This window comes from Mauremys reevesii, unplaced genomic scaffold (assembly GCF_016161935.1).
Source record: "Mauremys reevesii isolate NIE-2019 unplaced genomic scaffold, ASM1616193v1 Contig4, whole genome shotgun sequence".
Classification (NCBI taxonomy): domain Eukaryota; kingdom Metazoa; phylum Chordata; order Testudines; family Geoemydidae; genus Mauremys; species Mauremys reevesii.
This window is the reverse complement of record NW_024100851.1, coordinates 1714530-1727070: the sequence shown is the minus strand read 5'-3', so window position 1 is coordinate 1727070 and position 12541 is coordinate 1714530. Positions and strand designations below refer to the sequence as shown.

General features: G+C 52.9%; 4 non-coding genes across 4 annotated transcripts; 3 read left to right on the top strand and 1 right to left on the bottom strand.

Annotated features, from left to right (window-relative positions):
• Nucleotides 1–663: 663 nt before the first annotated feature.
• On the bottom strand, nucleotides 664–737 carry TRNAI-AAU. Its single transcript has one exon. It is a non-coding gene; the product is annotated as a tRNA-Ile (tRNA).
• A 112-nt stretch (nucleotides 738–849) lies between these two features.
• TRNAA-CGC lies at nucleotides 850–922 on the top strand. Its single transcript has one exon. It is a non-coding gene; the product is annotated as a tRNA-Ala (tRNA).
• Nucleotides 923–8188: 7266 nt separating this feature from the next.
• TRNAR-CCU lies at nucleotides 8189–8261 on the top strand. The gene has a single exon. It is a non-coding gene; the product is annotated as a tRNA-Arg (tRNA).
• A 3084-nt stretch (nucleotides 8262–11345) lies between these two features.
• TRNAK-CUU lies at nucleotides 11346–11418 on the top strand. The gene has a single exon. It is a non-coding gene; the product is annotated as a tRNA-Lys (tRNA).
• Nucleotides 11419–12541: the final 1123 nt, after the last annotated feature.

Here is a 12541-nt window from a genome sequence, read left to right as displayed (position 1 = left end):
TAGGCCTGGTCATCAGATTGCGAGGTGTTGGAGCTAAGACTAATTAGTAGAGCCCTACCAAATTCATGTGTTCCCTTAAAGCTGTGTGTCTCCCTGTGGGGAATGTAATCCCCATATGCTTGTCATGCCAGGAATGAACCCTAGGCCCTTTGTCCTGCCAAGACTCTTTTGGGTGTCCCTTGCCAGAAATTCAATGTGTATATTCTTTCTGCCAAGAATGTCATACCCTGTGGTGTTCCAGTGAGGACTCTGAGCTCTGCGCTTGTCATGCCAGTGATGCTGAAGCTTTCTTTTGCCAAATTCAAATATATACGTTTGTCCTGTTCAGGACTGAACCCTTAAAAAATCAGTGGGGGTGGGGGGGTGTTGTTTGTACTCTTTTTGTTGTTCCCTCTCTGGATGGAGAGAGAGACCAGGAAGGAAAAACATCTCCTGAAAACATACCTGAAATGAGCATCTAAGATTACAAAAATTGTAAGTAAGGGCAAGGAAATGCATTAGATTATTTTTTGTTTTAGCTTGTGAATTTTCCCTATGATAAGAGGGAGTTTTAGTCCTGTTTTTTGTAACTTTGAAGCTGAGCCTAGAGGGAAATCTGGTTTTAGCCTCTGCCACCTCTAGCAGTCAGCCAGAAGACCAGAAGCCACCCTCTCCCTCCCACAGTGGCCAGCATGGGGCTTGAACCCATGACCTTGGAGTTATTAGCACCACACTCTAACCAGCTGAGCTAGCCACCCTATGGGAAACACTCCCTTGCCTGACCCTTTTGGAAGGAGTAACCGGCTGGCGCGGGGAACGATGTGGCCTCCATTATCGAATGGATGGATCAAGACATCACTGGCTAAGGTAGGGGAATTAGCTCAAGTGGTAGAGCGCTCGCTTCGCATGCGAGAGGCAGTGGGATCAATGCCCGCATTCTCCAGTGGCAAGGCAGCCGCGGGACCTTCTCTTGCCCTTCTTTTAGAAGCCATGGACAGTCAGCCGGCTCAGCTCCTCCAGTGGCCTCCATCCCTCTACCCGCTTGGCCTCCCAAAAAGCCAGCCCTTGTGGAGCACAAAGCTCTTCCTCCCCGGCCCTTCTCCCCCTTGCGCTGACTGGGAGGCTGGAGACAGCTGGGGGAAGTTAGCTCAAATGGAAGAGCAGGGGAGAAGTAGTCAGACCCATACACACATTCTCCAGCTTGCTGTGCTCTGCTGGGCTGGGCTCTAGTGGGGGACCTGCACCTTTCTTTCTGAGCTCTCACTGGAGCACAATCCCTTTCCTCCTCCCTCCCTGCTAGTCTACGCCAAGCTCATTGGCCGGGAGGGAGAGCCACTCAAATACAGAATTACTCACATCCCAGGGGTCCATGAAGGGAATGAGGAGATGGGCGGGAAGTGGGCGGGGGAAGGGAAAGCCCTCTAACAATGGCTCCTTGCTTCTCTCCCTCCAGGCTCAGGGGTCAAGGATGGGCAGGACTCCAGGCTCTGCTTGAGGGATCCTGGCACAGGGGCTGGTGGGGGAGAAAGGATGGTAGATTCTCACCTGCGCTCTGGAGAGGAGGTAATAAGTGAAGGGGGCATTTTTGACTCCTGCCCTGCCTCAGTGTCCCCTGGGCTGGAATTCTACATTCCAGAGGAGTAAATAAGGGGGTGAAGCCACTTGGTTAATGAAAACCAGTGCTCTAGGCCAGGCTTGAACTCACAACCTCAGCATAGCACCTCTCAGGACTGCCCTATAAGTACTGTGCACTAACCAATTGTGCCACTGGAGCACCTGTTAATGGGGATTCTCCAAAACCCCTAGGTTGATACAGGCAAGGAGTGACCCCAAAACATTCTCAGTGGGGCTGAGAGCAGGTAGCGACAAGTGTTGTACTCGGTGGGGTGGATTCTTCTTAAGGGTTCCAGGCCCCATTTCACCCTTTTGTTCTTCCCTGTGTAATAACAGAGCTGGTTAAGACTTAATGGAGAGTCTTGCTGCAGACTAGCAGATCTGAAATCACTGATAACCAGCTCTAAGCATTAGTCCTGCTTTGGGACAGTGTCTCTCATGCAATGAACTGCCCAGTCTGCGCTAGCTATGCCAGCTTGGGCTTGGGGATGGGGTCGACAAATAAGTCATGTGGGAAAGACAGCTCCCATTTCTCATCGTTATAGGTCAGGTGGGCCAACTAGGGGAAGAAGCCCATGCTCTCTGTTATCCTGTTTGGGAGCTCAAAATCAGGTACTTGCCTCAGATAAAGGTGCTGCTGGCCTCCCTGAAAACAAGCCACCCCTGCCCAAGGAAAGATCCAAAGGCCTGCCAAAGCCTGGGATTGAACCAGGGACCTTTAGATCTTCAGTCAGGCCTGGTCTACACTAGAACTTTAATTCAAATTTATCAGCGTTAATTCGAACTAACCGCTCAACCGTCCACACCAGGAAGCCATTTAATTCAAACTAGAGGGCTCTTTAGTTCGAATTTGGTACTCCACCCCGGCAGGTGGAGTAACGCTAAATTCGCACTTGCTAGCTCGAATTAGGCTTGGTGTGGATGCTAATCGAACTTAGCAGCTCCGGGAGCTATCCCACAGTGCACCACTCTGTTGACGCTCTGGACAGCAGTCCGAGCTTGGATTCTCTGGCCAGCCACACAGGAAATGACCCGCGAAGAATTTGAATTCATTTTCCTGTCTGGGCGGTTTGAATCTGACGTTCTGGTTGCACATCGGGGCGAGCTCCGCAGCACCTGCAACGATGCAGAGCTCTCCAGCAGAGGAGTCCGGGCAATCCCAGAATAGAAAGAGGTCCCCAGCATGGACTGACCGGGAAGTCCAGGATCTGATCGCTGTGTGGGGCGAGGAGTCTGTGCTCTCGGAGCTGCGCTCCAACAAGCGGAACGCGAAGACCTTCGAGAAGGTCTCTAAAGCCATGAAAGACAAAGGATACAGCCGGGATGCGATGCAGTGCCGCGTGAAAGTGAAGGACCTAAGACAAGGGTATCAAAAAGTCAGAGCGGCAAACGGACGCTCCGGAGCCCAGCCCCAGACATGCCGCTTCTACGAGGCACTGCATGCCATTCTAGGTGGGTCTGCCACCACTGCCCCACCAGTGACGGTGGACTCTGAGGACGGAATAGTGTACCGGGACAGTTCCCCCTCCCTGTTCGCCGATGGGGAAGATGAGGAAGGGTCTTTTGAGGACGGCGCAGGCGACATCGAACCCACTCCCGCTTTCTGACAGCCAGGATCTCTTCATCACCCTCACAGAGATCCCCTACCAACCGTCCCCGCCCATTAACCCGGACTTGGAATCAGGGGAAGGATCAGGCGGTAAGTGCTACAAACAGGGAAACATTTATTTTTTTAAGAAACAGGGATATATATAAAAAATAGAAATACTATATAAAAATTTTTAAATATGAAACTATACAAACAGCAGGTCTACACCCATAGGAATGGAGCAATAGTCCTCTGGGGACAGTTCAAAAAAGCTCTCAGAGAGCAGCTGGAAAAGCCTCAGCAGGAGGTTCCTTGGTAGAGGTGCCTTGTTGGGTGCTCCATTGAAGCACACTCTTCCGCGCCAGGCCATCCTCAGGTAAAGGGGGACCATCGCCGACGAGCATGGCAGCGTATGGTCCTGGTCTGTGCAGGGCTTCTGTGAGCATCCGCTCTCTGAGTCCTCCTGACACGCCTCAGGGTGATGTCGTTGTGGAAGTGCTGCATCTAATTAGTGGAATTAGTGTACTGTTACTATTGTAAATGGTAGACTTTTACTTTGCATAAGAATGACCCTCGCTTAACAGACTTTTACTTTGCATAAGAATGACCCTCGCTTAACAGACTTTTACTTTGCATAAGAATGACCCTCGCTTAACAGCCACGTGTTGGAGGCCACAGAGGAAAAGCATACAGGGATCTTTCCCGTTCACTGGTGGGAGGTGCTGCAAAACGGTCATCTTTTCTGCTTTGCACATTGCCTCCAGCGGAGAGCACAGCTAAGCACTAACTGATAAGCACTCTGTACTGTAAGGCTTACCAGGACTTTGTGCAAGAGGGATGCAGCTGTCTCTCTCGCTTGTGCGCTATCCAGTGCAATGGCGCCCAATGAGAGCGTATTCAAATCTCGGACTAGTTCTGAGATCTCCTGAGACTTGGTTCCTCTTTGGTCTTCTTAACTGAAACTGACTAGACTGTGTTTACTGTTGGCAAACATGTATTTGTTCAAGGAAATCACCTACTTTTTCGCATCACACAGCTTCGGCTCCTTCCCGGACTGCCCCGGCATCCCCCTCGCAGAGGCTGGCTCAGATTAGACGCCGAAAGAAAAAGACAAGGGACGACATGTTCCAGGAACTGATGGCCAGCTCCAGAGCGGAGGCGGCAGAGCAGAGACAGTCGAGGGAGAGCCTGTGTCAGCAGCATCGCACACACCTGGAACGGGAGGCTAGGTGGCGGCAGGAAGACCAGCAGGCGACTCAAACGCTGCTTGGTCTAATGAGGGAGCAAACGGACACGCTCCGGCGCCTTGTAGATGTTCTGCAAGACCGCAGGCAGGAGGAGAGAGCCCCCCTGCAGTGCATCTGCAACCACCCTCCAACGCCAAGAAGTCCTGTCCCCCCCTCACCCAAAGTTACAAGAAGGAGGGGCGGTAGGGGCCGTGAGAACTGTCCCTGCACCGCAGCACACCGATAATGTTCGAGACAACTCTTGTGCTGTAAATTTGTACAAGCTCTTTCCTTACAGCATCAACCAGTCCCAACTCCAAGTTCAAACCCCCCACTGTGTACTACATTATTAAAAGCGGTTTGGTGTTACTCACTGTTTCCGTCACGTTTCTGGTGTCAGAAGACTTTCTGTTGTTCTGTGTGTGGGGGGGGGGAATTGTAATTTCAGTGCATAGCCCACAGTGCCATGCTACAGACTTGGCTGCAGGGTCAACTGCAGGGCACACACAGACTGCAGTCACTAGGCACCAGGGACAGTCTGTGTGGTGTATGCTGCCCCGGGTCTTTCCTTGATGTGTATGCTTGTGCAGGGTCCTGGTGCCTGCCATCCCCGAATGTAAAGGAAGGCTTCCCTTCACATGCACTTGGACCGTAGTCACGATCCTCCCCGGTGCCCTGAGCCCCAAAAAGAGACCTCATCCAGGGGCAGATACTCACCCTTCCCCCACACCCCTCACCCCTTCCAACGCCCAAACCCACAGCCGTCATGTTAACCCCTATCCAAAGACGGCACCCCTCGCCCCTTCCTGCAAACCCACCCATCAGTGCACACCTTACCCAGCACAGAATGCTTCCATGTTTCAACCAAGAAACAGAAATGCAAAGTCAACGAAAGATTTATTATTAATTACTAAAACATGTCCTTAGTTTTAAAACGTCCTTCAGAAGTGGGGGAAACTTGGTTTATGATCAGGCTCTCTTAAAATCAAGTGGACAGTCACAGGTTACCCTGCTCTGTGAGGAAACTCGCTTTCAAAGCCTCCCTGATGCATATCGCTTCCCGCTGGGATATTCTCTCAGCACGGGTGTCTGGCTGATCGTAAACAGCAGCCAGGCGATTTGCCTCAACCTCCCAAGCGGCCAAAAAGGTCTCGCCCTTGCTCTCACAGAGATTGTGGAGCACACAGCAAGCAGCAATAACTACAGGGATATTCTTTTCGCTGATGTCCGAGCGAGTCAGTAAGGTCCGCCATCTCCCCTTGAGACGTCCGAAAGCACACTCCACCACCATTCTGCACTTGCTCAGCCGGTAGTTGAAGAGTTCCTTTTCACTGTCCAAGGCGCCTGTATAGGGCTTCATGAGCCAGGGCATTAGCGGGTAGGCCGGGTCCCCGAGGATCACTGTAGGCATCTGCATATCCCCAACCGTTATTTTGTGGTCCGGGAAGAAAGTGCCTGCCTGGAGGCATCTAAACAGACCAGAGTTCCTGAACACACGCGCGTCATGAACCTTGCCCGCCCACCCGACGTTGATGTTGGTAAAACGTCCCCTATGGTCCACCACAGCTTGCAGCACCATTGAAAAGTAGCCCTTTCGGTTAATGTACTCGCTGGCCTGGTGGGCTGGTGCCAGGATAGGGATGTGAGTCCCATCTATAGCCCCACCGCAGTTTGGGAATCCCATCGCGGCGAAGCCATCTATGATGGCCTGGACATTTCCGAGAGTCACTACCTTTGAGAGCAGTTGCTCAACGATTCCGTGGGCTACTTGAATGACAGCAATCCCCACGGTAGATTTGCCCACGCCAAAGTGGTTCGCTACTGACCGGTAGCTGTCTGGTGTGGCAAGTTTCCAGAGGGCTATGGCCACTCGCTTCTGCACACTCAGGGCTGCTCGCATCCATGTGTCCTGGCGCTTCAGGGCAGGGGACAGCAAGTCACACAGTTCAAGGAAAGTGCCCTTACGCATCCTGAAGTTTCGCAGCCACTCTGTGTCATCCCAGACCTGCAGCACTATGCGGTCCCACCAGTCTGTGCTTGTTTCCCGGGCCCAGAATCACCGTTCCACACCATGAACGTGACCCATTGCCACCATGATCTCCACTGCCCGGCGTACCCTGGTTTCTGAGAGGTCTGTGCCACTCTCCTCACCGCGCTGCCGGAGCCTCCTCGCCCGGTTTCTCAGCAGCTGACTGTGGAAGAGGTGGACGATAAGGTGCGAGGAGTTGACAACGGCCATAAGTGCAGCGATGATCGCAGCGGGCTCCATGCTCGCAGTGCTGTGGCGTCCGCGCTGTAACCGACCAGACAAGGGCGCGAACAGATTTCCCGCCGGCGCTTTCAAGGAAAACAGGGAGGGCATGATTGATGGTTCAATGACGACAGTTACCCAAAACCACCCTCGACACATTTTTCCCCCCAGCATGCATTGGGGGGAAATCCCACAATTCCAATGGGCAGCGGGGAGTGCGGGAACTGTGGGATAGCTTCCCACAGTGCACCGCTTCCAAAGTCGAAGCTGGCCCCGTGAATGTGGACTCAGAAGTTCGAATTTGTGGATTTAGTATGGATACACAAATTCGACTTATTAAGGTCGAATCCACAAATTCGACTTAAGTAGATTCGAAATAGTCCTGTAGTGTAGACAAGCCCTAACACTCTCCCAACTGAGCTACTTTGGCAGCTGTAAAGCAGTGTTTTGGCCTATTGCTTCTCTGTCCGTGATGTTTTTTGCAGAAGTTGCACACAAAAAGGACGTCATTGGGAGTGGCCCATGAAGACAAGACTCGCTTTTGCCTGCCTTGCTCAGCTTGACTTGCTGCCTCACCCCGTTCCTGCCCTAGTGCCCGGGTTGACCTCGTGGTGGAAGGGGACTGGGGGACAGTGGCGTGGGGAGAGTCTGGCCACCACTTGCCACCCCACCCCCGTTGTCCTGGCTTCCCCCACTGGACGTCATTTCTGGAGGGAAGTGGGGCTTCTGCCTCCCCTCCCCGATTTTCACACCGCAGAGGAGTGCGAACAGGAAAACGAACGGCTGCTCCACACCCCCACCGGAGGAACCCGGTGCCCTTAGCTGCTTCCCTGCTCCCCCCAGCTGTGCTACTGAGTGGAAGCGTCCTGTGCCCATCACACAGAGGTCGATTAATCAAAACCCTCTTCTGCCAGCACCGGGCCTCCTGCTTCTTACACTGGGCCTGCAAGCGAGGGGGCGGCGGGCACAGCACCAAGAGTCTAACCTGTGAGGCAGGAGGCGGCTGACGCCCGCAGCCTGCTGGGGACCTCCCAGAAGTTATTAAAGGACAGAGACTCCTCAGTGCCCTTAGTAACAAGGGTTTGGGGGTCACCGAGGCCAGTAAGGGGGTCACTATGTCGGCCCTATAACCCTGGGTGTCAGGTCACTGTGCAGCTTTGATCTAGAGCTCGGATCCCAACAACCGACCAGCAGCCCACAGCCTCCCCCTGGGTCTGCTCCACCCGGTTCCTCCTTACAGGCCGACCTTACCCCCCTTCCAGCCCCGGATTCACTCCCTAATCATCCTACTGCCACTCAGAGCCACAGCCGTGGAGGTGCTGAAGGAGGGAGGGGTGACTCTAGGGTGGGGTTCTTCTCTAACGATGGCTGGCAGAAAGGTGGTGCTCAGCTCTGTCAGCCACCTGCCCAGGTGCCTCGCTGCCAGGGGATGCAGACGTTTCTGTAAGGCCATTAAATGGGGTATTTGGCGTCTGAGTGAATATGAGGAATGTGCAATCCTGAGAGGGAATTTCCACCCTTCTCTTCCGGGCCCCAGTGGCCTAATGGATAAGGCATTGGCTTCCTAAGCCAGAGATTGTGGTTTCAAGTCCCATCTGGGGTGGAAAAACTCCTTCCTTCCTGTATATTGCAACAAAGCCTTGGTGTTATTTTCCCCAAGGAAGCTGGGAGACATTTGAACCCAAAGTACTGGATCTTGGGAGCAATCCCCCAGAAACAGCATCTTCCACTTGACAAATCCTTTCTAGACCCATCAGTAGCAAACACTTAATACTAGTGTTTGTCTGAGAATAGAAGGAAGGGGAGTGTTTACTCCGACACCTCAGTGAGTGACACAGACAGAAAGAGCAAGGCCGTCCTGAAAGAGAATGGATCTGTCTGGAGACAAAGCAGAACCTGAGAATGAGCAACAGTGTGAAAAGAAGAACTTCAAATGTGTGTTAGGTGTTAGTTAGGTTGGTCTGACAAATTTCAAGAAAATACCAATGCTCGTACAATGATGCGGACACTGGCTGCTACTGACCTTTTACTGAGAATTCATTGAGAAATATTTTCCTTAACTATGTTATGGAATATTAGGTGGGCTATGAAGGCACCATTCCTCCTGCTTTCGCCCTTCGAGACAACACGGCTACATGGCATGCGGCCAGTGCTCACCTTCCAGTCAACTGCTAGAGAAGACAACACAGATAGAGATGGCAGCAGGGCAGACTGGAGCTCCGCGGAGATGGTGGGACCAGGTCTCATCAATGGGGAGGTGGCCACCCCAGCATGCACAAGGCTGTGCCAGTAAGTGCGGCGTGTGCTCCACGGTGCCCTTACTCCCTGCATGTGGCGGTGGAGGGCAGTTACTGAGTTGGGTTGGTTTGGGAAATTTAGGGCTTGGCTACACTTGCAGAGGTAGAGCGCTGGGAGTTAAACCACAGCAGGGAAACCGCTGCCGTGTGTTCACACTGACAGCTGCAAGCGCACTGGAGTGGCCACATTAGCAGCTCTGGCAATGCCACAGAGAGCAGTGCAGTGTGTTAGCTATCCCAGTGTGCAAGTGGCTGCAACGTGCTTTTCAAATGGGGGACGGGGGTGGAGTGTGACAGGGAGTGTGTTGTGTGAACGTGGGGGGAGCAACAGTGTGTTTGGGGGGCTGAGAGTGTGTCAGCATGCTGTCTTGTGTGTTCAGAGAGCAGCAGACCCCCACCTCCCCTCATACACACTCACAACAGCAGCAGCATTCCACACTAATGGTTGCTTTGTCCCAGAGCAGATAAGCAGCCGGCTGTCAGAAACGGAGCTTTGAAAGGGGATATCTGCATGCCTGCAGCCGATTTCAAAACAATGACCAGAGTGGGCACTTGACTTCAGGGGATTATGGGACATTTCCTGAGGCCAAACACAGTGCAGTGACGCAACACATCATCCACACTGATGCCCGGGTATTTCAGCAGGGCTCAGCGAGCTTTATGCTTCTCATGGAGGTGGATTACCAGGAGCGCTCCAGCTGCACAGCCCAGGTGCTCCATGTGCCTTGCGAGTGTGGACACCTCAGGAGTTAGGGCACCCGGGGCTGCTTTAATGGGCTCTAACTTGCAAGTGTAGCCAAGCCCTTAGACTATGTCACTTGTGTGACTTACTTGTGCTATTGTAATAAATACAATAGACGTGCAATGGTCAGAAATTGCACCAGCAGAGAAGTATATTGAAGGGAAACCCTAAGGAAATTAAGAGTTTAAATTATCCTCCACATGTCCCGTGTCCCACTAAAATGAATCCAACCCACAGGTCACATGGGCAGAAGTATCGGTGTCAGGATGCTACTTTGTTAGCACAGTAAATGAAGCTGCAAAATAAATGATGTTTAAATGACCTCACTCTATTTTTTACAATCCGGTATTAAGAGGTAATAGATACAGATGGACACCAGGCAGGGTCGCTTGGAGGACGAAGACTTTATGCTTCCATCTCCTACCACTGTCAAGTTTTAGCCAATTAGGACAAGTCAGCAAATAAGAAAAACCTCAGGTCTCAGTAACTGCTGCAGGTAGCAAAGTCCTACGGGGAGCAGTTTCTGGCACTACACCTGCCCAGCTCTGCTCCCCGGCTCTTCTCGGGCTCCTGCTCTCTCCTTAGCTCTGTCCCACTCTGGCCCAGGCAGGGCCAGCTCCCACGGAGGATGGGACCCCCCTGCCTGGTGACTCACTCATTACACTGCCTGGCCTGTCAGTGTGGCTAACTTGGAGCTTTGGCCTCTCCCCATTGCCCAGGGGCCTGTCAGTCTCAGGGTCCTGATTTCCCATTGGCCCTTTCCCCTTCTACTGGGACTGGGAACTAGCCAACCAAAACCCCCACTAAGCTTTAGTAAGGGGCCCCATGAGGGTCACTGATGGCCAGAGAAGGCAGCATGAGCTGGTCAGTGAGCATGAGCTGGTCAGTGGGACCTTGTGGTAAAGCCCACAAGCTCATACTGCTCCACTTCCCTGTCTCCAGCTCTGCAAGAACCATTTTTTCCCCTCCTGCTGGATGGGTCAGGGCTCTAGAACTGGCACCTGAGGGTTGGGATTCTCACGGCTTCACCTGGTGCCCACAAGTCTGGCACTTGCCACTGTGCTTGAAGGAAGCAGGGCTGGGCAGGTGGGAGCCCAGCACCTCTCCTCCTCTGGGCACCTGGAGCAGAGGCGGCTGGTGCTGACAGCTCCAAGGGAAGGTTTAAAAGCAGCGGAGGTCAGGGCGAGAGGAGGGGAGGACCATGCCTATGTGTGGCCAGCAGACAGCCACAGGGCCAGCCTGCTCCCTGCTGTGCTGAACCCCACTGAAGGCCACCCACAGACCGGCATGCAGGGCGGCTGCTGATGTTTCTCAGGTCATCTACTGAGGGGGCTGAGACACTCTAGGCACAAGAAATTAAGTTCCCAGCGACAAGTGAGACTTAACTGTATGGAGCCAGGTGCAGGGCTTTGGCAGGGAGGCTCGGTCATGGGGGATTGAGGTGCAGTGGATGGACTGGCTGTCTAGGCACAGAGATTTAGTCTCCCTGAGGAGGAGGAGGTGGAATCCTGCTGACAGGCAGTGGCTGTGCAGAAAAAGAGGAGGGGTTCCTGGGACTTTTTTGCCTCTCTTTTGCCTGCCTGCTCACTCTTGCCTGCACACTGGGATAATCACTCTTGTGGTGAATGGTGAAGATGTTTCCTAACAAGCCCAGGTAGCTCAGTTGGTAGAGCATCAGGCTCTTAATCTGAAGGTCCAGGGTTCAAGCCCCTGCCTGGGTGCTCAGCTTTTAAGTTGCCTTGTGTGCCAGGAGCCAAACCCTGTTCACAGCCACACAGAGATTCCCAGAAGCTGTGGCCATTTCCTGGAAAGGTTCCCTTCCTCAGCAATCAGGAAAGAGGCCACATTCGCAGGAGCAGGCCTAGAACACGCAGTCTCTGGCTGCCAGGAAGTGCTGTGGGGCCAGGTGCTGAGAAAGCCCAGAGGGGGAGCAGCAGAGGTGGGGGGAAGGGAGAGAGAGAAGCAATGAAGACAGAGCACAAGTGTACAGGGGGCATCTGGTCTGGCTATTGTGGGGAACTTCCCTGGTTTATACACAACCCTGGTGGAATTGGCTGTAGAAAGGATCTGAGTCCCCACCCCCTTACCCAGAGGCTGTCTGACCTCGAGGACTGTTAGGATACAGAGATTCAGGCCTGTCTGCAGAGGCCTGTACTTTAAGAATTTAGGTGTATTTTTATCACTTAGCTAGTTATAAAGATATAAAAGAGAGAATAAAAAATCACTGTCTGTCTGTGTAATGGCCTTCTCTTACTGTGACAGTCTGAGGCCTGGTTCTTCGGCTAAGCAGCAAAGGCAGCCATAAGCTGGGAAGTGTATGGTCCCATCCTCACATTCCCAACTAGTCACATTGAAATAAGGTGCTACTGGGCTGTTAGGAATACAATCCTGTCCTGATATTCCATCACCTCCAGAGAAAGGGAAACTTAGTTTGGTAGCATCCTGTCTGGCAAGAACTCACTTATCAATAGACACAGCTGGAAAACCCTTATGTCTGTATAGATGTAGTTGTGAAATCCTCCCTTCTGTATTGTTTTGTATGTTTATTTGCATGGTCTCTGTCTGGGTCTGTGATTGTTTCTGTCTGCTGTATAATTAATTTTGTTGGGTGTGACCAGTGAAGGAGGTGGAATATAACCATGTTACAGTATATTAGGACTGGTTAGTCTAGAGGAGTGAGGGTACCAGGCAGTGTGGTGGTCGGGGCCGCGTGGTGAGTGCCCCCCTGAAGCGCTGGCCGCCCCCCTTCTCTCTCCCCCCGCTCCCTCCCCTTCCCCCCCACTAGACCGGGCGCGCACTCTGCAGCACAGGGAGTCCCCTGGCTCCGGCCGCCCTGTAGGGTTT